Source organism: Neophocaena asiaeorientalis, unplaced genomic scaffold (genome assembly GCF_003031525.2).
Source record: "Neophocaena asiaeorientalis asiaeorientalis breed wild unplaced genomic scaffold, Neophocaena_asiaeorientalis_V1.1 scaffold91, whole genome shotgun sequence".
Lineage (NCBI taxonomy): Eukaryota > Metazoa > Chordata > Mammalia > Artiodactyla > Phocoenidae > Neophocaena > Neophocaena asiaeorientalis.
In genome coordinates this window covers 226901-251205 of record NW_020173198.1, presented here as the reverse complement: position 1 = coordinate 251205, position 24305 = coordinate 226901, and the positions used below count along the sequence as shown (strand labels likewise).

The window sequence follows — 24305 nt, the reverse complement described above, 5'->3', positions numbered from 1 at the left end:
GAAGGGCACCCACGCTGGAGGTTGGGGCTACGGTGGACAGCCACCTGCCCCCGGCTCGCCTCCAGCTAGGTCGCGCGCACCGTTGCTCGGCAACAACCCGCTCACACAGGTGGCGGCCCCAGAACCCCGCGGGGAGCGCGCACACGGACGCGCAGGGACGCAGGGACGCCCGGGCGGCCCCGACGTCAGACCCACCCCGCCCCTCAGCGCCTGTCAGACCGGGAGGGAGGCCGAGCCCCGCCCCCCTCGGGGCGGGGAGGCAGCCAGCGGAGCCCACGAATCAGAGAATCCGACATATCCCCCGGCCGGGCGCCGGGCAACCAATCGCCGCACGCGTGTGATCCCGCGCCCGTCCGGGAGGGCGGCTGCAGGCGCTAAGGCGGCGACTGGGGGAGTCGCTGCTGAGGCGGCCGCGGGCCCGGGTCGCGTCGGCGTAGCTCCGCGCGGCCGAGCCGGGCTGGCAGCAGCTGGCGCGTGGCGGTGAGGGCGGGCTCCCGGGTGGGTGGAATGGCCCTCACCTAGGGCGGTGGGAGAAGCAGCTGAGCCGAGGATGCTGGGGAGGCGGCGCGGCGGCTCCTCACTCATCCCAGGTAAGGGGGACGCCGCGCTCGCTGCGGCTCGGGTCGGAGCGCCGCCCCGGCCCCGCTGTGCTCCCGCCGCCGCTCACCTAGCTCCGAGTCCCGGCCGCCTCTGTCCTGGCATCCCTCGGCCCCAGTCGCCGCCGGCCGCCGCATCTCCCCTCTGCCCTCGGGCGGTTGTCCAGCCCCGCCCCCTCAGCGCAGAGCCCGGCGGCCCGGCCCGGCGCCCACCCCTTCCCCCAGCGCCGGCGTTTCCCTGTCTCGGGCTTCCTTTTAGCCCGGCTCGCCCCCGCCGTGGTCGGCCTCCCGCCCTCTCCCGCCCCCTCCGCGCCTTTCCCTCTGTCTCGCGGGGCTGGCATCGTTTCCCAGACCCCGCGGTCCTTCGGGGCGCCTGCCGGGGATGAGACGCCCTGGCCCCCCCGGATTGGACTTTTGCCCTCACCTATACCCGGGCTTCCCTTCCTCAGTCTCACCCTATCCTTGCCTCCTATACGGTGTCCTCTGGACATTTCCCTCAAGCCCTCCCACCCCCATGCCATGTATTCCTGGGTTTTGCCCTTTTGCTCCCAGTTGCCTTCCTTTCCCAACTCGCCCCTTCTCCCTTCGCTTCCATCAACCACCGTCGCTAGCACTTCTTTTCCTTTACACTGAAACCTTCAGACACTGCGACTCTCCTGAATGCCCGGTCTGTAGTTTTAACACCGTAGTTCGTCTTTCAGTGAGCTGCACCCATAACGTGTCAAGTGTATTGCTCAGAGTCTGGCACACAGTAGGCCTGGTACATGGTAGGTGCTCACACGTCTTACCATCTTCCTCCTTCCAGGCCTTTGTACTCTCCCCATGGTGGTAGCAAGAGGTCCAGCATCCAAAGGGAATTGATGCGCTACCTGAAGAGCGGTACAGGAGGTGGCGGGATGAATTAGTGAACTCCAAGTGTGATAGAGATTACATTGTCAGTTATTTACTCACTGCAGTCATCCCGAAGAATTGAATTCTGCTCTCTTTGTGCCATGTGGTGTTTTATAATAATTGGCTTTGTAAAGTATTCTTAACAATGTTTGCAATGTAATTGCCCCCTTAAACCGCCCCCCTGAATCTGGTGTTTGCTGAACCTTTATTTTTTAGGGAAGAAAGAGCCCCTAACTCCTAGTTGAAATAGCATTGTGTGTAAGAAGTATTTCACATGTTTATCTCCCAGCTGGATAGTCCAGTCTGCAGTGAATTTTCATCCTTTCTTGAGTCTGCCGGGAGGAATCAGGTTCAGATTTCTTGGAATCAACTGTTGAAGGGACCAAAATGCTTAGGAGTGGAAGTTCTGACAAGTTCTCTAAGAGTGAAAGAGAAATTAGCCACCCCCGTCCCCCTTTCTGGCTCTCAGAGGAAATGACTATAGTTGATTTTTAAAAAGAGTAAAATAAGTTTGACTTTTTAAAATTATAAAAGCAGTGTTACTGGCCTCAAGCCATTCTTGCCACATTTGCTCTGATGGTTTCCAAGCCTGGATGAATCAAACAGTGGGCTTTTTCTGCTCCTTGGGTCTCCAGAGCAGGCTGGAGTGAAGTGTGTAACAGCCGCTGGTGCTGTTCTAGACTTCTGGATCCCAACTTCACTTGCACTGCCTGGAGATGCTTTGACTTACTCCTCAGCTTCCTTTTATGTACCCACACCTAATTGCTGTCCGTAGGTTTTTACCGTTCTCCTTTCCTTGTCCTACTCTTGACTTCTCTACACTGCTTATCTTGTCTCCTACTTCACAGAAGAAATTGGTGGGCATCAGCCCTGAACTCTTAAGGGTGTGTCATTTTTCTGTGTGCTTATACCTCTCTGATATCTGATCTCCTTTCCTTTTACCAGAGGAAGAAGGTGTTACTTCCTAAGGCTGACTAACATCTTTCCTATTCTATATTCTCTCTCTTTTTCTCAGCCTGCACACATGCTCAGGTTTTCACCAACGAAAACAAACAAAAACAAAACATTGCCTTGATATGCTTTCCCTCAGGTTAATGTGGTATTCCTTAGGGTTTTACTTGCTGTTCTTTTTTCTGTCCTCTAATTTCCTTGTGTGAGTGCACTTCCCTTCATGGCTTTAAGTAGCACCTGTATATTTTGGGTTTTCAAAGATGTATATTCAGTCCCCATTTTTCTTGAACTTTCAGGTGTTTCGTATTTTCGTCTGTCTATTGGGTAACTATACTTGGATACTTGGTACTTCAAACTTGGTTATTTTTTCCTTTCTCTTCCCTCATCTTGCTCATAGCTGTGTCAAGCACATCCACAAGCTTCTTATTTTAGGGTCTTCACCCTAGAAACCTTAGAATCCTCCTCTTTCCTATCATTAAGTCTACCATAGATCCTATTGTTCCTACCTGAAATTCTTTTCTTTCTCTCCTCATTGCCAGAACATTGGTTGAGGTCTGGGTATGTTTTTCCTGAACAGAGTAGGCCGTTTTCAACCCAGGCTCTACTTTAAAACCACCTGGGGAGCTTTTAAAGGTTAAGGATGAGGGGATCAAGGCATCCAGGAGATTCTGATTCTTGGTCTGGTGTGGGCCCAGACCTTTTCATTTAAAAAATGTTTCTCCTCTTGTAAAAATAAAATACAGTGTGTGTGTATGAAAAAAAAAGTTTCTCATGTGGCAGTAACAGGCAGCTAGGGCTGAGAACTGGCTTGAGAGCTCTAAGAGGGAGTGAGAACCCTGAGGAACTATATATAGCATCTAACTCATCCTTTATAAATCAGCATAAATGTCACTTTTGTTGGCATGGTTAGTTGCCTACTTTCCTGATATTTTGTACGTGTACCTATTAAACTACTTATCACATTTTATTTAAATTATTTCTCATGGGCCCATTTTTGTCATGACTAGGAGTTCCTTGAGGTCTGGGATTATGCCTAAAGGTAAACTGCTGTTTCTTATACTGCTCGGAGCACTTCTGATACCAAACATGTAGGTCTTCCCCTCACATTAAATACTTCTCCAACTCTCCAGGCAACAACGGGTTTTCTACAATTCAACTTAATTATTACTAACTACCTGGATTTAGTGCAGACCCCACAGATTAAGGACCCAGTCCTGCATGACTCCTCCCAAATTCAGACCAATCACAAGTCCTAGATTGTGACCTGTACTTCTGACCAATTGGGTATAAACTGGGGCTTCCCACAGCTCCCTCCTCAGGTCAGTAATTTGCTATAATGGCTCACAGAACTCAGGAAAGCTCTTTACTTACCTTTACTCATTTACTGTATTATAAAGGCTGTAACTCAGGAACAACCAGATGGAAGAGATGCATAGGGCAAGGTATGTGGGAAGGGGCATGGAGCTTCCATGAGCTTCCATGCCTCTTCTGGGCTCGCCATCCTCCCAGCACCTCAGTGTATTCACCAGCCTGGAAGCTCTCCCAACCCCTTTATTTAGGATTTTCATGGAGGCTTCATTACATAGGCATACTTGATTAAATCACTGGCCGCTGGTTATTAGCTTCTTTCCCCTTCCAGAGGTCAGGGGTTGATTCCTCTGGCAACCAGCTCCCATTTTCCCAGATGTGGTTGAAAGGACCCTATTATGAATAACAAAAGATGTTCCTCTCACCCCTATCAAGAAATTTAAGGGTTTTAGGAGCTCTATGCTAGGAACCAGGGATGAAGACTGATACACTGTTCTATTCTACAATAAATCTTATAATATCACAATATCACAGTGCCTTATTTATCTTTTCATCACTGCCTTGATAAAACATTGCCTTGATATGCTTTCCCTCAGATTAATGTGGTATTCCTTAGGGTTTTACTTTCTGTTCACAATTCTGTTCACAATTTAGCACAATACTTGCTATATTTTAGAAATGATAAAAATTGGCTGAATGAATCAGTTGGTAAATAATGTAAAACAGATCACTGAATTCACGGTTTTACAAGCTGACCAGCTGTTTCTTTTTTGGCTGCTTAACAGGTCACTAGTCATACCTGCACAGTCATTCTTGTTTTAAAAACACACACACTCTATAAATTAGAGTGCATTAAGAGAAATATTTGCTCTTATGCTTTGGCTTTTAAGATGGTTAAACTACGACAGTATTATAGAGGTTCATTCAGGCTTCCTCTGTAGCAGATACTATTTAAAATAGATTTTATTTCATATGGTTGAAGCAGATATATCTTTTTTAAACAAATAGCTCTGATTTTAGGCTTATAAGCTTTGGAATCTTTAGAACAAAAACTGTCCAATTGATAAAGATCTTGAACAGTGGCAGAACTTTCTTTTTTTTTTGGCGGTACGCGGGCCTCTCACTGTTGTGGCTGGATGGACGCGCAGGCTCAGCGGTCATGGCTCATGGGCCTAGCTGCTCCGCGGCATGTGGGATCTTCCCGGACTGGGGCACAAAGCCGTGTCCCCTGCATCGGCAGGCGGACTCTCAACCACTGCGCCACCAGGGAAGCCAGAGCTTTCTTTTTAACTAAGAGAATTAAGGAAGTAGGATTAAAGCCATCTACCTATGTGAAAAGCATTGGTGATGGTGAGGGGGGAAAATCTGTAATTCTCAAATATTTACTTACTGTTATAGGAAAAACTTGTAATTGCTCATATATTAATATCAGCATATTTTATAATTCCTCAGAGCTAAGATGTAAACTGTAGAGTAGTTTGCCATTTTTTAGTTTTTAGTTTTTTTTTTTTTTTGGCCATGCCGGGCATCTCTTGGGGTCTTAGTTCCCCGACCAGGGGTCGAACCCTGGCCCCTGGCAGTGGGAGCGCTGAGTCCTAACCACTGGACCACTGGAAACCAATGGATTCCCTGTTTTTTTAGTTTTCTTAAGACTTTGTCAGCTATGTCTCTTTATAGAATTTGTGGTTGACAGGTCTTTACTTTCAGCATTTGAAAAATGCCACTTCGTTCAGATATCCATGATTTCAGATGAGAAATCTTCTGTCATTGGGATTTGTGTTTCCCTATAGCTAATGTATCCTCTCTTCCTGGCTGCTTTAAAGACTTTTTCTTTGCCTTCAGTTTTCAGAAGTTTAATCATGGTACGTCTTAGCATGGATTTTTTTGGGTATATCCTATTTGGAATTCTGTTAGCTTCTTGAACTGTGAGTTAATGTCATTTGCCAAATTTGGGATGTTTTCAGCCATTTCTTAGAATAACTTTTCAGCCCCACTCTCTTTTCTTTCTGTGACTCTGATGATACAAATGTTAGGTCTTTTGTAACTGTCCTACAGGGCATGAGGCATTCTTTTTTTTTTTCCTCTGGTGCTCGGATTGGGTAATTCTTAATGTTCTACTTCTAGTTTCAAGTTTGCTCCTTCTTTCTTCTGTCATATTCATTCTGCTGTTGAGCCCATCCAGTGAGGTTTTGTTTTGTTATTGTATTTTTCAGTTCTGTAACTTCCATTTGATTTTTTTCTGTTTATCTTCTCTTTCTTTGATAATATTTTCTATTTTGTCATTTGTTTCAAGAATATGTCTCATTGCTCATTAAAGCATGATGACTGCTATAAAATTCTTGTCAGATAATTCCAACATCTGATTCATCTTGGTGTTAGTCTATGTTAATGTCTTTATTCATTCAAGTTGTGATTTTCCTGGTTCTTGGTGTGATGAGTGACTTTTGATTGTGTCCTGGACAGTTTTGATATTTTGTTAGGAGACTCTGGAACCTATTTAAATCTTTTATTTTATAGGTGAGAGAGATTAAAAGTTATAAACTTCCAGTTATAAAATAAATAACTCTTGGGGGTGTAATATACAGCATAGGGAATATAGTCAATAATATTGTAATAACTTTGTATGGTGACAGATGGCAACTAGACTTATGGTAGTGATCATTTTGTAATGTATAAAAATATTGACTCACTATGTTGTACACCTGAAATTAATATAAATTGTAAGTCAGTTACACTTCAATAAAAAAATGCCTTCTATTTTAGTAGGCAGTCACCCTAAAAAGTTTAATGCGTAGGGCCCAGCCTACTTTCTTTTTTTGGTAGCAGCTTTATTGAGCTATAATTCACATACCATACATTCACCCATTTAAGGTGTAAGTTTTTTTTAGTATATTTACAGGGTTGTGCAACCCTTACTACAGTCAATTTTAGGACATTTTCAAGAAACTGCACACTCCTTACCTGTCACCTCCAACTCTCCCACTTGTCATCCCCTCCATCCCTAGGCAACTGCTACTCTGTTTTCTCTCTGTATAGATTTGCTTATTCAGGACATTTCATATAAATGTAATCATACAATATGTAGTCCTTTGTTACTGGTTTCTTTCACTTTGCATGTTTTCAAGGTTCTTCCATGTTGTAGAATGTATCAATATTTTATTTCTTTTTCTTGCTGAATAATATTCTATTTTATGCATAGACCACATTTATATATTAATCAGTTGATGGGTGTTTGGGTTGTTTTTACATTTTGGCTGTTATGTCTAATGCCTCTGTGAACATCTGTGTACAAGTTTTTGCGTAGACATGTTTCATTTCTCTTGGATATATACCTATGGGTGGAATTGCTGGGTCATGTGGTAACTCTAGAACTGTAGGTCTAATATCTTGAGGAACTACCAGATTGTTTTCCAAAATGGCTACTCTATTTTACATTTCTATTAGCAAGAAATGAGGGTTCCAATTTTTCCACCTCGTTGCCAAGACTTGTTATTATCTGACCTTCATATTTTAGCTATCCGAATGGGTATGAAGTAATATCTCATTGTGGTTTTGATTGCATTTCCCTGATGGCTAATGATGTTGAGCATCTTTTCATGTGCTTTTTGGCTATTTGTATATCTTTGGAGGAATCTCTGTTCCTTTGTCCATTTTTAAATTGAGTTATTTGTCCTGTTGTTGAGTTGTAAGATTTCTTTATATATTCTGGATACTAGACCCTTATCAGATATGATTTGCAGATACAAATCTCCTGTTCTGTAGGTGTCTTTTCACTTTCTTTCTTTTTTTTTTTAAATTTATTTTACTCGTTTACTTTTGGCTGTGTTGGGTCTTCGTTGCTGCGCGCGGGCTTTCCCTAGTTGCGGCGAGTGGGGGCTGCTCTTCATTGCAGTGCTTGGGCTTCTCATTGCGGTGGCTTCTCTTGTTGCAGAGCATGGGCTCTAGCCACTCAGGCTTCAGTAGTTGTGGCACAGTGGGCTCAGTAGTTGTTGTTCGTGGGCTCTAGAGCGCAGGCTCAGTAGTTGTGGCGCATGGGCTTAGTTGCTCCGCGGCATGTGGGATCTTCCCAGACCAGGGCTCGAACCCATGTCCGCTGCATTGGCAGTGGTTAAGTGGATTCTTAACCACTGTGCCACCAGGGAAGCCCTCTTATCACTTTCTTGATGGCACAAAGGTTTTTAATTTTGATTAAGTCAAGTTTGTCTTCTTTTTTTCTTTTGTTGCTTGCGCTTTATGTTTCATATTTAAGAAACCATTGCCTGATTCAAGGTCATGAAAGCTTACTCCGATGTTTTCTTCCAAGAGTTTTATAGTTTCAGCTCTTACATTTAGATCTTTAATCCACTTTTGTGAATTTTGTGTGTGGTGTGAGATAGGGTCCAACCTCATTTTTTGCTATAGATATTCAGTTGTCTTAGCACCATATGTTGAAAATACTATTCTTTCTCCCTTTGAATTGTCTTGGCACTCTTGTCTGGTTGGAATTTTGATAGAGATTGCATTGAACTTGTAGATCAGTTTGGGGAATATTGCCATCTTAACTGTATTATTCTTCCAATCCATGAGCATGTAATGACTTTTCACTTATTTAGATCTTCTTTAATTTACTTCAATAGTGTTTTCTAGTTTTCAGTGTACAAGTTTTGCATTTTTTGGTTAAATGTATTTCTTAATATTTTATTCTTTTTTTTTTTTTTGCGGTACATGGGCCTCTTACTGTTGTGGCCTCTCCCGTTGCAGAGCACAGGCTCCAGATGCACAGGCTCAGCGGCCATGGCTCACGGGCCCAACCGCTCTGTGGCATGTGGGATCCTCCCGGACCGGGGCACGAACCCGTGTCCCCCGCATCAGCAGGCGGACTCTCAACCACTGTGCCACCAGGGAAGCCCAATATTTTATTCTTTTGGTGCTATTGTAAGTGGAATTCTTTTCTCAATTTTGTTTTTGGATTGTTATTGATAGTATATAGAAATATAATTGAATTCTTTATATTAGTCATGTACCTTAAAACCATACCAAATTAATTTAATAGTTCTGATAGTTTTTTAGTGACTTATTAGGATTTTATATATACATGATGTATAATCTCTGAAGAGAGATAGTCTTACTTCTTCCTTCCAATCTGGATTGTTTTTCTTTTCTTTTTCTTGTCTCACTGCCCTGGCTAGAATCTCCTGTATAATACTGAATAGAAATGGTGAGAGTGTACATCCTGTCTTGTTCCTGATATTAGGGGGAATCGTTAAATGTGAAGTTAGCTGTGGGTTTTCTTAGATGTCCTTTTTCAAGTTGATGATGTTCTCTATTTCTAGTTTATTCATTGTGTTTATCATGAAAGAGTGTTGGATTTTGTCCAATGCTTTTTTCAGTGCCTGTTTGAGATCATGTGGTTTTTGCTCTTTTGTTCTTGTGTATGACATTAATTGATTTTCATATGTTGAAACAACTTTGCATGCATGGAATACACCACATTTGGTCATGATGTGTGATTCTCTATGTATGTTGTTGGATTTGGTTTGCTGCTATTTTGTTGAGGATTTTTGCATTTATATAATAAATGTTTATTTATAGTTTTCTTGTATTGTCTTCGTCTGGTTTTGAAATCAGGAAAATTGGCTTCATAGGATGAGTTGGGAAGTGTTCCCATCTCTTCTGTATTTTGGAAGAGTTTGTTAAGGGTTGGTGTTCATTCTTTTTTTTTTGCGGTACGCGGGCCTCTCACTGTTGTGGCCTCTCCCGTTGCGGAGCACAGGCTCCGGACGCGCAGGCCCAGCGGCCATGGCTCACGGGCCCGGCCGCTCTGCGGCATGTGGGATCCTCCCGGACCGGGGCACAACCCCATGTCCCCTGCATCGGCAGGCGGACTCTCAATCACTGTGCCACCAGGGAAGCCCTGGTGTTCATTCTTAATGTTTCATAGAATTCACCTGTGAAGCCATCTGGTCCTCGGCTTTTCTTTGTGGGATGTTTTTGATTATTTATTCAATTTCTTTACTTGTTATAGCTTTATTCAAATTACTTCTTTGTGAGTTGATTTGAGCAGTTTGTGTCTTCTGGGGATTTGTCCATTTCACCTAGGTTTTGTAATTTTTTATATTACAATTTTTATAGTATTCCATGCAAGCCTTTTTAATCATTCTTATTTATGTAAAGTTGGTAGTAATTTCAGTAATTTGGGTCTTCTCTCTTTTGTTCTTGTTCACTCTAACTAAGTGATCGTCAATTCTGTTGATCTTTTCAAAGAACCGACTTTTTGTTTTGTTGATTTTCTCTATTCTTTTATTCTCTATTGTATTTATTTCACGAATTATTTCCTTCTGTCTGCTGGCTTTGGGTTTAGTTTGTTCTTCCTTTTCTAGTTTCTTAAAGCGTACAGTTTGGTTGTTGATTTGAGATCTTTTTAATTTTTAAAATTAAAAAAAATCTTTAATTCAGATATAATTGACACATAACATTGTGTAAGTTTAAGGTGTGTAACATGTTGACTTGAGATCTTTTTTTTAAATACAGGTGTTTACAGCGATAAATTTTCTCATAGCATGGCTCTTGCTGCTTTTGTCACGTCCCATAAGTTTTGGTTTCTATCGCAAAGTATTTTTCTTTGTTTTGGCTGTGTTGGGTCTTAGTTGCAGCATGCAGGATCTTCATTGAGGCATTCGGGGTCTTTCGTTGTGGCGCGTTGGCTTCTCTCTAGTTGTGGTGCACAGTCTTCTCTAGCAGGCTTCTCTCTAGTTGTGGCGTGCAGGCTCCAGGGCACGTGGGCTCTTTAGTTTTGTGGCGTGCAGGCTCTCTCCTTGAGGTGCATGAGCTCAGTAGTTGTGACATGTGGGCTTAGTTGCCCCATGGCATGTGGGATCTTAGTTCCCTGACCAGGGATTGAACCTGTGTCCCCTGTGTTGGGAGGCGGATTCTTTACCACTGGACCACCAGGGATGTCCCCCAAAATATCTTCTAACTTCCCATATGATTTTTTGGCTCATTGGTTATTTAGGGGAGTGGTGTTTATTTTCACATCTTTGTAAATTTCTTAAATTATTTTCCCGTTATTGTTTTCTAATTTCATTCCATTGTTGTTGGAGAATATACTTTGTGTGATTTCAATCCTTTAAATTTACGGAGACTTCTTTTATGGCCTGTTTTAGAGAATGTTACCTGTGCACTTGAAAACAACCTATATTCTGCTATTGTTGCTTGGACTGTTTTATAGATGTTTGCTAGATTTTGTTGGTTTGTAGTGTTGTTCGAGTCTTCTGGTTCCTTGCTGATCTTTTGTGTGGTTGTGTTATCCATATTGAAAGTAGAGTATTGAAGCCTCCCACTGTTACCGTTGAATTGTCTATTTCTTCTTTCAATTCTGTCAGATGTTGCTTCGTATATTTGGGGGTTCTGTTATTAGGTGCATATGTGTTTATAATTGTTATATCTTCTTGATAGATTTGTCCTCTTGTAATTACAAAAATGTTCCTTGTCTTTAGTAACAATTTTTATCTTGCAGTGCATTGTATCTGATGCTGGTATAGCTACTCCAGAGTCTTTTGGCTACTGTTTATGTGTGTGTATTTTTCTCTCCTTTTGCTTTCAGCCCACTTAGTCTTTGAGTCTAAAGTATGTCTTGTAGAAATCATATATTTGGATTTTTTTAAATTGTTTTTTGTTTTCGTTTTGGTCCCTTCTGCCAATCCTCACCTCTTGAGTGTGTAATCGATTTACATTTAATGTAATTACTGGTATATTAGGATTTATGTTTTCCATTTTGCTATTTGTTTTCTATATGTTTTATGTCTTTTTAGTTTCTCTATTCCTCCATTACTGCCTTTTTTGTATTAAATATTTTCTAGGATATGTTTTAATTAGCTTGTTATTTCTTTTATTATAATTTTCTTTATTTTCCTGGTGATTACAGTTAGTATCTTAGAGCAATCTATTTTGGATTAATACCAACTTAATTTCAATAGTATGCAAAAACTTTGTTTTGATAGAGTTCTGTTCATATCCTCCTTCTTTGTGTTCTTATTGTCATTCAAACTGCATATTTTATAATAAAATCCCATCAACAGTTATTTAATTATTGCTTTATGCAGTTGTCATTTAATTCATGTAGGAAAAGAGTTATGAACAAAAATATCTTTATACTGCCTTTTGTATTTATCTGTGTAGTTATCTTTATTAGTGCTTATTTCTTCATGTGGATTTGGGTTACTGTCTAGCGTCTTTTTATTTCATCATTAAGGACTCCCTTTATTTCTTGTACAGCAGCCCTTCCAGCGATGAATTCTTTCAGTTTTGTTTACTGGGGATATCTTAACTTCTCTTTCTTCTTTTTTTTTTAAAAGAGATAGTTAGTTTTTAAATTATTTGTTTATTTATCTTTTAGATTTTTTAAAAATTTTAATTAATTTATTTTTTGGCTGTGTTGGATCTTCGTTCTGTGCGCGGGCTTTCTCTAGATGTGGCAAGTGGGAGCTACTCTTTGTTGCCGTGCGCAGGCTTCTCCTTGTGGTGGCTTCTCTGGCTGCGGAGTGCAGGCTCTAGGTGCACGGGCTTCAGTAGTTGTGGCATGCGGGCTCTAGAGTGCGGGCTAAGTAGTTGTGGCACACAGGCTTATTTGCTCCATGACATGTGGGATCTTCCCAGACCACGGATTGAACCCATGTCCCCTGCATTGGCAGGTGGATTCCTAGCCACTGCACCACCAGGGAAGTCCCTCTCCTTCATTTTTGAAGGATAGTTTTGCTGGATTTAGAATTCTTGATTGATAGTCTTTTTCCTTTTCTTTTAGCACTGCGAATATGTTATCCCACTGTCTCCGGCCTCTGTGGTTTTGATGAGAAGTCAGCTTTTCATCTTATTGAGGATTTTGAATGTGATGAGTCGCTTTTTTCTTGGTACGTTCAATAACCTCTGTTTTTGGCTTCTGACAGTTTGATTATAATGTGTCTAGCTGTATATCTCTTTGATTTATCGTACTTGGTGTTTATCTAGTTCCTCAGTTGTTAAGATTAATGTTTTTCACTGAATTTAGGGTGTTTTTAGCCATTTATTTATGTAACTTGATTTTTTCCTCTTTTTGTCTCCCTTTGGGACTTCTGCATATTTTGGTGTGCTTGATGATATCCCAGAGATCTGAGGCTGAATTCACTTTTGTTCATTCTTCTTTCTGTTTTTCAGACTAGAAAATCAATCTCTCTTTAAGTCTGCAGATTCCTCAGCTAGCTTAAATCTGCTGTTGAGCCCCTCTAGTGAATTTTTCATTTTAATTATTATACTTTAACTCCAGAATTTCTGCTTGGTTCTTTTTTTAAAGAATAATTTTTATCTCTATTGATACTCCCTATTTGGTGAGAAATTCTCATAATTCCTTTAAATTCTTCAGACGTGATCTCCTTTAGTTCTTTTTTTTTTTTTGTGGTACGCGGGCCTCTCACTGTTGTGGCCTCTCCTGTTGCGGAGCACAGGCTCCGGCCGCGCAGGCTCAGTGGCCATGGCTAACAGGCCCAGCCGCTCCACGGCATGTGGGATCTTCCTGGACTGGGGCATGAACCCGTGTCCCCTGCATCAGCAGGCAGACTCTCAACCACTGCACCACCAGGGAAGTCCTCCTTTAGTTCTTTGAACATAGTTACAAAAGCTGATTTAAAGTCCTTGTCTAGTAAGTCCAACATCTGAGCTTCCTTAAGGATAGTTTCTGTTGACTGCCCTTTTTTCCCCTGTGTTTGGGTCATACTCTCTTGTTTCTTTGTGTGTCTCATAGTTTTTGCTGAAAATGGACATTTTAAATAATGTAATGTAGCTACTCTGAAAATCACCCTCTCTCCCAGGGTTTGTTGTTGTTGCTATTAGTTTTGTTACTTTTTTGGACTAATTCTGTAAACCCTGTACTCTTTGCCCTGTGTAACCACTGAAGTCTCTGCTTGGTTTGCTTAGTGGTTAGCTAATGATTGGGCAGATTTCCTTATGTCTTGAACCCATAAGTCTCCCAACCTTGTTGAGGGACTGTGTGTGTGTGTGTGTGTGTGTGTGTGTGTGTGTGTGTGTGTGTGTGTTGTGGCTCCCTTAATGCACCAGAAGTTTGCATTGTGCCTTAGCCTTTACTTCCTGCTGGTGTAGAATATCAGGGTCAGCCAGAGGTGAGAGAATAGGGCCTTCCTAGGTCTTTCCTGGGCATGCGCATGCCTTCTAGATTACTAAAAATATGTTGGAGCTTTTCTAAACCCTCTACGTCTCATTCCTCAGTTTTTCCTTTTAAGTTTTTTGATCAATATATTGTTTGCCCCAATTGTTATTGCCACTGCAGACAGCTATGGCATTAAAAAATTGTCTCTGGTTATTTTAACAAAAGCCCTGGGGATAGAATTGTTTACATTGAGGGTGCTCTGATTCAGGTCCAATAAAGATAAGCCCTGAGAATGGAGTTTTTCCAGTGAACTGCTAGACTGGTTAAGTAATACAATTCTTTGGAGTTGTGGTTTCAGAGCGAGCGCCTAACCTCTTCTGCTCCCTTGAGTGGCTACTGGACTGCTGTTATTCACACCTACCATGTTTGCAGGTTGTTGATCTCCCAGGCTTCCACGGAGCTGAGAGGAGGGAAATAGGACAAATTGAAATGCCATAAAGCTTGCTCTGCTTGCTGAAATCCAGCTGCTTTTCATGACTAAATGTTTTTTAGATTGTTGCAAGCCTATGGTTTTCAGATTTCTGAAAAAGTTGATTTTGACCATTTGTGTCAGTGTTCTCATTAATTTTATGGAAGATCAGACTTTTAGAGGTCCTGCTCTGCCATGCTGGATGTGTTTCCTTCAGCCTTTTCTTACATTTATGTAGTAGAAGAGTTTCATGCAGTAGATTTTAGCACATGTTTTTAAGGTTATTGACAACTTTGAGATAATACATTTTTGTTTTTCCAGTTTTCTTTGCTTTTGTTCCCATACACTCTGGTTAAACTGATTACTTAATATTTTCTGAATACATGCTATACTCTTCCACTTTGAGGCTTCTTATTACCTTATTTTCTCTGCTCAAAATACTCTTTCTTCCCTCAGTCCCACAGCTGGAGTCCTGCTTACCTTCTAAGATTCATTCTGATGTCATTTTCTTCATTTAGCTTTTTATGAGCCCATGGATGTGATCCTTTATTGGAAAACTTGTATTCTTTTTCATACCTTTTGTATGATCTTATACTTTCATCATGTGTGTATATGTGTGTGTGTGTGTGTTTGTGTGTGTATAGTAGGCATACATAGTTTATTGTCTTTTTCCCCTGCTGAGTTGCTAGTTCTTTGAAGCCAAATGATGAATCATACTTACTTATGTGCTCAGTAAATGTTTGTTTAATTCAAGTGTAAGTGTAAGGTTTCATAGCAAGAATGCTCCACATTTTAGGTATTTTACTGGGAATTGCATTTTGTTCATTTATTTTTGAACTGAAGGAAAATGTCTACTCTGGAAAAATATAACAATACATAGTTGTACACACACTATACTATATAATCCTTGGTAAGGTGCAGGAAGGTGAGACTATAGAGGCAAAATTCAGCTTTTCCCATAGAGATTGTTATAATAGTAGTTTCTGATCAAAGATTTGATACCCAGATTTTTACAGAGAAGATCACAGAATTCCAGCACTGAGTAACTTTGTGTCAGAGGCATAATTTCTCACGACAGAAGTGGGAACTTATTTACATGTGAGAGTGACTGTGCTGAAGCAAAACTAAACTGCTAAAAATCACAGGAAATGTAGAGCTACTTCTTGACATGCTAGATTTTAGCTTCCGTGTATGTCTATTATCTCTTAGGACCAGATCTAGCTCTCCATTCTTTTTTTTTTCTTTTTTTTTTTAGCTCTCCGTTCTTAATGCTATCTAGATAAAATCATCAGGGACTTGCAGAAAGTGTGCAAAAATGCATGCTGTTCATTTATGCAAATAAAGCAGAATGCATACGTGGATTTAGAGTTTTCGTCTATCATTCTAATTAGATCTAAGATGATCGAAATAGGATAATTCAAAAATCCACAGGGACTTACCTGGTGATGCAGTGGTTAAGAATCTGGCTGCCAATGCAGCGGACATGGGTTTGAGCCCTGGTCCGGGAAGATCCCACATGCTGCGGAGCAACGAAGCCCGTGCACCACAACTACTGAGCCTGTGCTCTAGAGCCTGTGAGCCACAACTACTGAGCTCACGTGCCACAACTACCAAAGCCTGCACACCTAGAGCCTATGCTCCACAACAAAGAGAAACCACTGCAATGAGAAACCTGTGCACCATAACGAAGAGTAGCCCCCGCTCGCTGCAACTAGAGAAAGCCCACACACAGCAACGAAGACCCAACGCAGCCATAAATTTAAAAATAAATAAATAAATAAATTTATTAAAAAACAAAAGCTAGGTACATTTTTTAAACCATATGCTAATGAAAACCTTATAACACTATCAGAGTCTTAAATTCGCTTCATTTGCACCATATGTTGCCTACACCGCTTTTTGTTCATGCCAAGCCTAATGTCTGGGAATCAACCATGGAATAATCATCATACTTTTAGAGTCAGACCTGGTTTGCAACTTGGTCAACAATTTGCCAAGTATTGATACCTTAAGTAAGTTACTTATTCTTTTTGAGCTTCACTTTCCTCATGTGTAAAATGATTCTAGGACAGAAATGTAACTTTAACTTCTGGTTTGTTGCAGTGAGTCTAAGGGAGTACAAAAAAAATAAGATTCTGATTTATTCATTAATGAGAGTGTAAAATGATAGAGGCAGATGAAATAGACTGATCAATAAAGAAGGTGGATTCGAAGAGCAAGGGCCAGAGGGGGGAAAAACAAGAGGTGAACTTTGTACTTTAGTCTTCCTGAATATAGTCGATCCATATTTTAACACTGGAATCAGGAGGAAAGACCAGTATTCTAATTATAGGAAAGAGTTAGCTGTCTGGGATTTTAGTGAGAAAGAAAGTTTTAGTGGGGTCACTCATTGCATATTTACTGAGTGCTCAATATGCATGTAGCATTTTATGTTATATGCTATGGGTAAAACCAAAAAGGATAAGATATAGTCAGTACCTTCCAAGAACTCACAACAAATTACACTCATAGAATCTAGTTACATTAACTTATTGGCAATCAAGAATCCATTAACTCATTCAAAAGTCCTTACTTTCAAGGAGTTCACAATCTACTGAAAAAAACAGACAAATTAGAAGAAATAAGATATGGGTAAGTACAAGAGCACTAGGAAGGACAACTGCGTCATATGAGACAGAGAGCTGTCAGGAAAGCTTCCTAGAAGAGATAGTATTGAAACCTAATATTGAAGGATGAATGGGCGTTGTGAGTAAGAGATGCTGCACATTGTTGAAGATGAAGGCAGCTTTGAGTGAGTGAGTGTGTGTGTGTGTGTGTGTGTAGGGGAGTTGATGAGGAGGAGTAATAAGAGGCTGAGGGGCAGGCAAGGGCTGTATCATGAAAGGCCTCATGGTAAGGATTTTTTTGAAAGAAGTAGAAAGTCATTGAAGGGTTTTAAGAAGGGGAGTGTCATAAGTATATTTACATTTTAGATGGATCACTCTTGGGGGCTTCCCTGGTGGTGTAGTGGTTAACAATCCGCCTGCCAGTGCAGCGGACACAGGTTCAATCCCTGGTCCGGGAAGATCCCACGTGCCGCAGAGCAGCTGAGCCAGTGCTCCACAACTACTAAGCCTGAGCTCTAGAGCCGGAGAGCCACAACTACTGAGCCCACATGCCACAACTACTGAAGGCCGCGCGCCTAGAGCCTGTGCTCCACAACAAGAAAAGCCACTGCACTGAGGAGCCCGCACACCGCAACGAAGAGTAGCCCCTGCTCGCCGCAACTAGAGAGAGCCGCGCGCAGCAACGAAGACCCAACGCAGCCAAAAATAAATAAAAAAAAAAAAAGATCACTCCTGAAACAGGATAGTGAATGAACTGATGAAAGGAAGTCAGAAAGTACCAGTCAGTAGGCTGTGGAGTTATCCTTGAGAATAAGATGAGGATGAGAATTAAAGCCATACCAGCAGAGGAAGAAAAGGGAGGAGAATTGATTCAAGAGCTATGAAGGAGGAAGAGTTGACAGGACTTATACCTGTTGTGTATGGAGAGGTTAAGGGAGAAACTACATAAATGCTCCCAGATTTTTAGCTTAAGCATTTGGGAGGAAGTGGTTCATTTACCAGTAGAGGAAAATGAAGAGGAGGATTGATTTACTAGGGAAGATATGTTCCATTTGGTGTTCTTTGAATTTGACAGGCCCAGTGGAACATTCAGATAGAATTTGTCCCTTGGCCTTTGGGATTTAGCATAGTTTTGGTTGCAGGTAAATTTGTGAGGCATCAGAAAATAAGTAGGGGGTAGCCATAGATGAAGCAGGATGAGTGTAGGAGTGTGGATGAGGGAACCCAATACCATAAATTAATGTTTTGTGACTGTTTTGTGATGTTTGCTTCTGATACATATTAAATTTGTGAACATAGTTGAGGCTGGTTTTTTTTCCTGGGCTTTCTATTTTGTGCCACCGATTACTATTAGTATCATAACAGTTAAAATATTTTTGTTAATACCTTAATATCTGTTTGGCTCTTTCCAAAGTCTCGGAAAAGCTATTTTTCCCATCTGCTATGAATTTTGTAGATTCAATTTAAAAATCCTGTTGGAATAATGACTGGGATTGCAAAATTTTGTCATGTCCTCCAGATTACTTTGGTTTTGTTTGTAGTTCCTTTTTCATTTTTGATATTATTTGTTTCAGATGACTCTGTAGGCATGTTAAGGAGATGTAAGAGAGATTTCACTAGGTGCTGATTCATCTATAAATTCCTTGCTTTATATTTTATTTGATAATAACGCACCCACTGCATGAATGATGAATGGGTTTTAATTTGTGCTTTTCTTATTTTTTTAAATTTGTGCTTTAAAGGAGCTTATAGTTTAGTGGGGTACACTAACCACAATACAGTGCATGAACATGCAAGCCGATGTGTTTTTACCAAGTGCTGAGGTTACAGAAGAGGGAAAAATTGATTTGGGGGGTGAGGGGGATGAGTAAAGTGCCTGAGGAGGCGTGTATAAGAGAGAGAAAGGGGCTTGATACAGGAGGCAGCAGCATGAGCAGAGGCCAGGTGTGTGTGAAGGCGCCTGGTTTGAATGAGGGCTGGTCCTGAAGGGGGCAGGCTTCATGGGAGGAGTGCCAAGGGGTGAAGTTGGTGGAAGAGCAGGAGCCAGTGTATGAAGGGTGCCACAGGCCCGTGTTCTTTAAAAGTCCTTTCACACGTTATCCACCTGATGGCCACAGCCGCACTGTGAAAGCAAAGAGAACTTGCAGACATTCCTTTATCTTTGCATTTTCTCTCCAGTCTTCTTGTAATTTCTACTCTGATTACATGTGGAAAAGAGCTTGATTATCATTATTCCTGTTTTATGAATGAGAGACTTGATGCTCAGTGATTTATCTAGTTCCATATGGCTAAGAAAAAACGGTTTTGAGACTAGAGCCCACGTCTTCTGGCTAATATACTAGGCTGCCTTTACATTATTTCAATGCCATCTTCTTTTCTCCTTTACCTATTCTAGTTACTTTTAATTCTAAAACTTAGGAGGTTGGTGGAAAAATTGCATAATTGAATGACTGAATGAGAGTATATGATTTGAGCAAATTTGTTTTTTCTTTTCTTTGTGCTCCCTCTCATGGATGATTTAAACAGACGACAAACATGAGTGAAGAATCTAGAATAGGAATGGTTAGCCTACAATGGCCCTCTGATTTATAGGTCTGAGAAGGTTAGAACTTAGTAACTTAAACTTTTTATTTTGTTTTATTTCATTTAACTCTATTATGAAAAATTTCAAACATATGCAAAAACGTAAAATTACACTGAGCCCTCAAGTACTCATCGCTCTCAGCTTCAACAGTTACTAACTCATAGTCATCTGATTTCATATAAACCCTTCCTCCCCCCGCCACATCTGCCTTCAGATATTTTTGAAGTAATTCCCAGACATCATTTCATTTAATTTGAACTTTTAAAAATGTTGTGCTTGAGTTTAACTTGTGCTCTTGTCTCTATTTGTGTCCTAGGCATTAGGTCCAGTTCTTAGTATTTGACCAGCTCTTTTCCCTCCTGACCATGGGGTTTATTGGAAACAAAATTCCAGTACACTGCTCCTTTATAAAGATGGGTCCCAGCAGACTCCCAAAGATCGTCAGCTGTGTGTACTGTATTTTTCTTACATTTGTTGTCAATGGTTTTAGTGCCAGCCCCCAGGGTGTGGCTAGGAAAAGATGTTCCCATGTTGGTACTCTGACCGTGAGCTGACATAAGGATTGGTTTTACAACAGTGGGTTTATTTGAAGTTTCTGCTGAATGCAAAGCTGTCATTCAAATTAAACCCTGGACACTTATTAATTGGCAAGTTCAAGCACACGATACAGTTATTTTTCCTTTTGCTAAAAAAGCTGGAAGCAAATAGAGAAACCAGCTATAAATTGGACTTTAGACAGAAGGCAAAGTGTCACTGGGTGTTGCCATTTGCCACGTTGGTTGGCATGAATAAGCATGAGAAGCAAGGAGCTAATGATTAATAAACGAAAGAAAGCATTTAGGGGATTGTTACATTCCTATAATTTACCTTTTGCTGGGAAATTTACCCAGCATCTCTTTGTACGTAGCACATGGCTACTTTCCTACTATAAAAGCAGGGTGTAAGGAATGTGATCATGAGTGCATGTGCCTGGGCCTGTGTATATGCGTTGAGTGTTGAAAATGGTCTGCTGACTACCAACCTCTTACACCCCCATGTTTGTTGACTGACACTGTTTTTGATTAGAAATCTTTATAAAATTTACAAAGATCTAAGCATGGAAGTATAATGTCATCATTCTCTTCTTCTCTAGAGCATTATTTCTGGGAGTCTTTCATTTGGCTTGATGGGAAAGAACAGTCTTATTAATAGTAATTTTCCAGATATGTTTATTGCTGTGTTTCAGTGCTTTTTCCTTCTCCTGGAGATAAAAATGAGACTGAACTTTCTAGTGTTTCCTTCTAGCACAGCTTCAGCTTTGTAAACGTCCCAGTTGAGAAAATATTGATACTACTTGTCTGAAAATACAGTGGCCTGGACTTTAAGATATTGGAAAGAGGCCGGTGTGTGTGTGTGTGTGTATTCGTGCGTGCGCATGTGGACAGTGGTCAAATATATAAGGGTAATGGTCAGACAAGCTTTTACTGTACTTTCTTCTTAAATTATAGGACTACTTTTTTCAAGAATTTGAGAAGAATCAGTATTGAGGCCTGAGTAGAGACCTCAAGCTCTACAGCATCTCTCTTCCATAGACATTTTCTTCCCAGTTTGATTAGTTTACTTTTACATTTTGAAGACTCGGTGTACACTGTGACTTGGTGCTCTGTTAAGCATGCTGTGGTAGGGGACGGAACATAGACAAGGTCTCTGAGCTTCAGGAGTTTAAAATCTTTGGGAGTAAGTAAAATACACACAGTAAAATGAAGAGTGACCTTTGAAGAGGAAGTAAGATTTAGAGAAGTGGTGAGGAGAATGTGCTACTTGGGCCTCAGTTTCTGTGTCTGTAAAATGAGAGCGTTGGACCAAATGACGTAAAGGCCCCTTTTAGCAGTCATGCTCTATGATTCTTCAAGTTAAGAAACGTCTAAAGACAGAAAATTAGGCTTCATATACTTAGCGAAAAAGTAATGAGGGACTTCCTGGTGGTCCAGTGGGTAAGACTCTGCTCCCAATGCAAGGGGCTGGGTTCAGACCCTGGTCAGTGATCCCTCGCACAGAAACGAAGACCCAACACAGCCATAAATAAATAAATAAATAAATAAATAAAAAGAGTCTGCATGCTGCAACTAAGAAGCTCTCATGCTGTAGTGAAGATTCCGCATGCCGCAATGAAGATCCCATGTGCCGCAGCTAAGACATGGTGCAGGCTGAATGAATGAATGAAAAGTAATGAGAATGTTTCTGGGGAAGCCAAGAATCCTCTTCTTTTCCTTTTTAGTATCCCTTACAAGGCCTTTGACCACTGTCTTATTTGCTTTCAAACATCTTGAAGGGAAGATAGAACATACTTTTTTCCCCTAAGTGTGTTGGGGGAGACAGTGTTTAATTAATTTATTTTTAAAATAAATTTATTTATTTGTTTATTTTTGGCTGCGTTGGGTCTTCGTTGCTGCGCGCGGGCTTTCTCTAGTTGCAGCGAGTGGGGGCTACTCTTCATTGCGGTACGTGGGCTTCTCCTTGTGGTGGCTTCTCGTTGCGGAGCGTGGGCTCTAGGTGCGCGGGCTTCAGTAGTTGTGGCACATGGGCTGAGTAGCTGTGACTCGCGGGCTCTAGAGCGCAGGCTCAGTAGTCGTGGCGCATGGGCTCAGTTGCTCTGTGGCATGTGAGATCTTCCCAGACCAGGGCTCGAACCTGCGTCCGCTACATTGGCAGCGGGATTCTTAACCCTGCGCCATCAGGGAAGTCTCAGTGTTTAATATAAAATGCAACAGGAATGAAGGCTTAAAAAAATTACCTCAAATTATGTTAATTGACACAGCTCTCAAGTATGATGGGATGTATGGCAGGGTTTTCTTTTTCCCTAAATTGTCCCTTAGTTAAGAGGAAGTTGCCTTCATTTGAGTCCTTATTAAACCTCTAATGTGAAGAGGTACCTTCTCAATTATTTCACTTTGAACAACAAACTACTGTTTTGGGTTAATGATATATTAGCCTGACTTCAATCAGTGCTGCTTTTGATGCCTATTGACAGAATCAGTAGAAAGAGACAGAGAAATTTAGTGTTGGATGCCTTAAAATAAGCCTTTTCAAGACCATTTTGAAAAATAATACCAGGCTTTGAACAGAGAAATGACGTGTTCTGACTTAAGTTTTGAAAAAAATCTCTTTGGCTGTTGAGTTGAGAATAGACTCTAGGGGGCAGGAGAAGAAGTAAAAAGATACCTTTCAGAAATCCTGGTGAGAGAATCTGGCAGTCCTAGTGGAAGTGTTGAGAAGTGGTGGGATTCTGACTACATTTTGAAGAAAGAGCCGGTAGAATTTTTGGCAGATTTGGATGTAGGGTATGAGAAAGAGGTAAATCAAATATGTATTAAATGCTTTGAAATCAAGCACATCACACACCCTTTGACCTAGCAATTCCCCTTTTAAAAATTCAGAGTAGAAAATAATCATGTGTGCAAAGATGTTTGTACATGCAAGAATATTTATCACAAAAATTTAGAAACAAGTAAGTAATAATACAGAATTGGCCAAATAAACATTGGTAAAGCCTTTTCAGTAGAGTATTATGCAGTCGTGAAAATGATTTACAAGTATGTTTCTGGACAAGGAAATACATTCATAATATATTTCTAATTTTTGTCTTTATTTTACTGGGAATTTGGGGTATTTAAATGGGAAGTTATCAGATACTGTTGGTTGCTGCTATAGTAACTTAAAGGTCTATCATGTTAACTTTTTTTTTTTTTTTTTGCGGTACGCGGGCTTCTCACTGTTGTGGCATCTCCCGTTGCGGAGCACAGGCTCCAGACGCTCAGGCTCAGCGGCCAGACCGGGGCACGAACCCGTGTCCCCTGCATCGGCAGGCGGACTCTCAACTACTGCGCCACCAGGGAAGCCCTATCATGTTAACTTTAGATTGGTGAATTCTATCTTGTATCTAATATGTGCTTGGGGAAGTTTTCAGAGAAGTAGTTATGTTGTTTTTGTACAATTGAATTCTAAATTGTTCATGTAATTTTTGAACGAAGTTGAGTCATTTGTCACCTATTGGATTCTGACATATGTCAGATGTTGGTAAGTTAAATGTAAAGTATGTATAGTACTAAATTTTGTCAAAAAGCTTTGCAATTTCAGGGTGATTTCTTAGTGATCACTGCTTTTCTCTCATTCAATATACATTATGCAACCCCCCAAACAAACGAATGTACTAGAGGAATCATTCCTGTATAACTATAAAATGAAATGGACTAGAGTTAATTGTGTCCCTAAGAGCATTCCTCTTTGCTTCATTAAATGAGTTATGTTTGCTTTGTTTGTATTTAAATGAATTTATATTGCATTTAAATGTTCATAAAATGGAAAATACAGGGATCATTTTTCTAGGATCATTTCTCTACTTTTCTCAGTAAAACCCATTATTTACTTCATGTCTTCCTATCACCACTGAATCTATCACCACTAAATAATGTTAATCAGAAACATTAATTGGAAGATTTAGAGTCACAGGCTCTCCTCTTCTTGGTCTTCTCCTGTCATCTGTCTTCTCCTCCCCCCATGTTTCCCCTCAAATTTCTCTTGATTAAAAAATTTTTTTTGTTTTAAAAATTGTTATACAGTAAAATTGACTTGTTTCTGGTGTATAGTTCTGTGAATTTTCATACATATATTGATTCATGTAACAACTACCACAGTCAGGATACAGAACAGTTCCATCATCCTAGAAAACTTGTGTTATATCTCTTTATACTTAGTCCTCTGGCATCCAGTGATGTAGTTTTGTCTTTTCAAGAATATTTTATAAGTA

The 24305-nt window shown here is 40.7% G+C and overlaps 1 protein-coding gene across 2 annotated transcripts in view; it reads left to right on the top strand.

Moving 5' to 3' along the window:
• The first annotated feature begins 425 nt into the window (after window positions 1-425).
• Window positions 426-24305, top strand: part of TPST1 (tyrosylprotein sulfotransferase 1) — a 110649-nt gene continuing 86769 nt past the window's right edge. The window contains exons 1-2 of one of the 2 annotated variants that reach the window (XM_024744484.1): window positions 426-590; window positions 12526-12631. The gene's annotated coding sequence lies outside the window, so the exon portion shown is untranslated. The remainder of the gene's footprint in view (window positions 591-12525; window positions 12632-24305) is intronic. The other variant, XM_024744483.1, reaches the window with a different exon arrangement.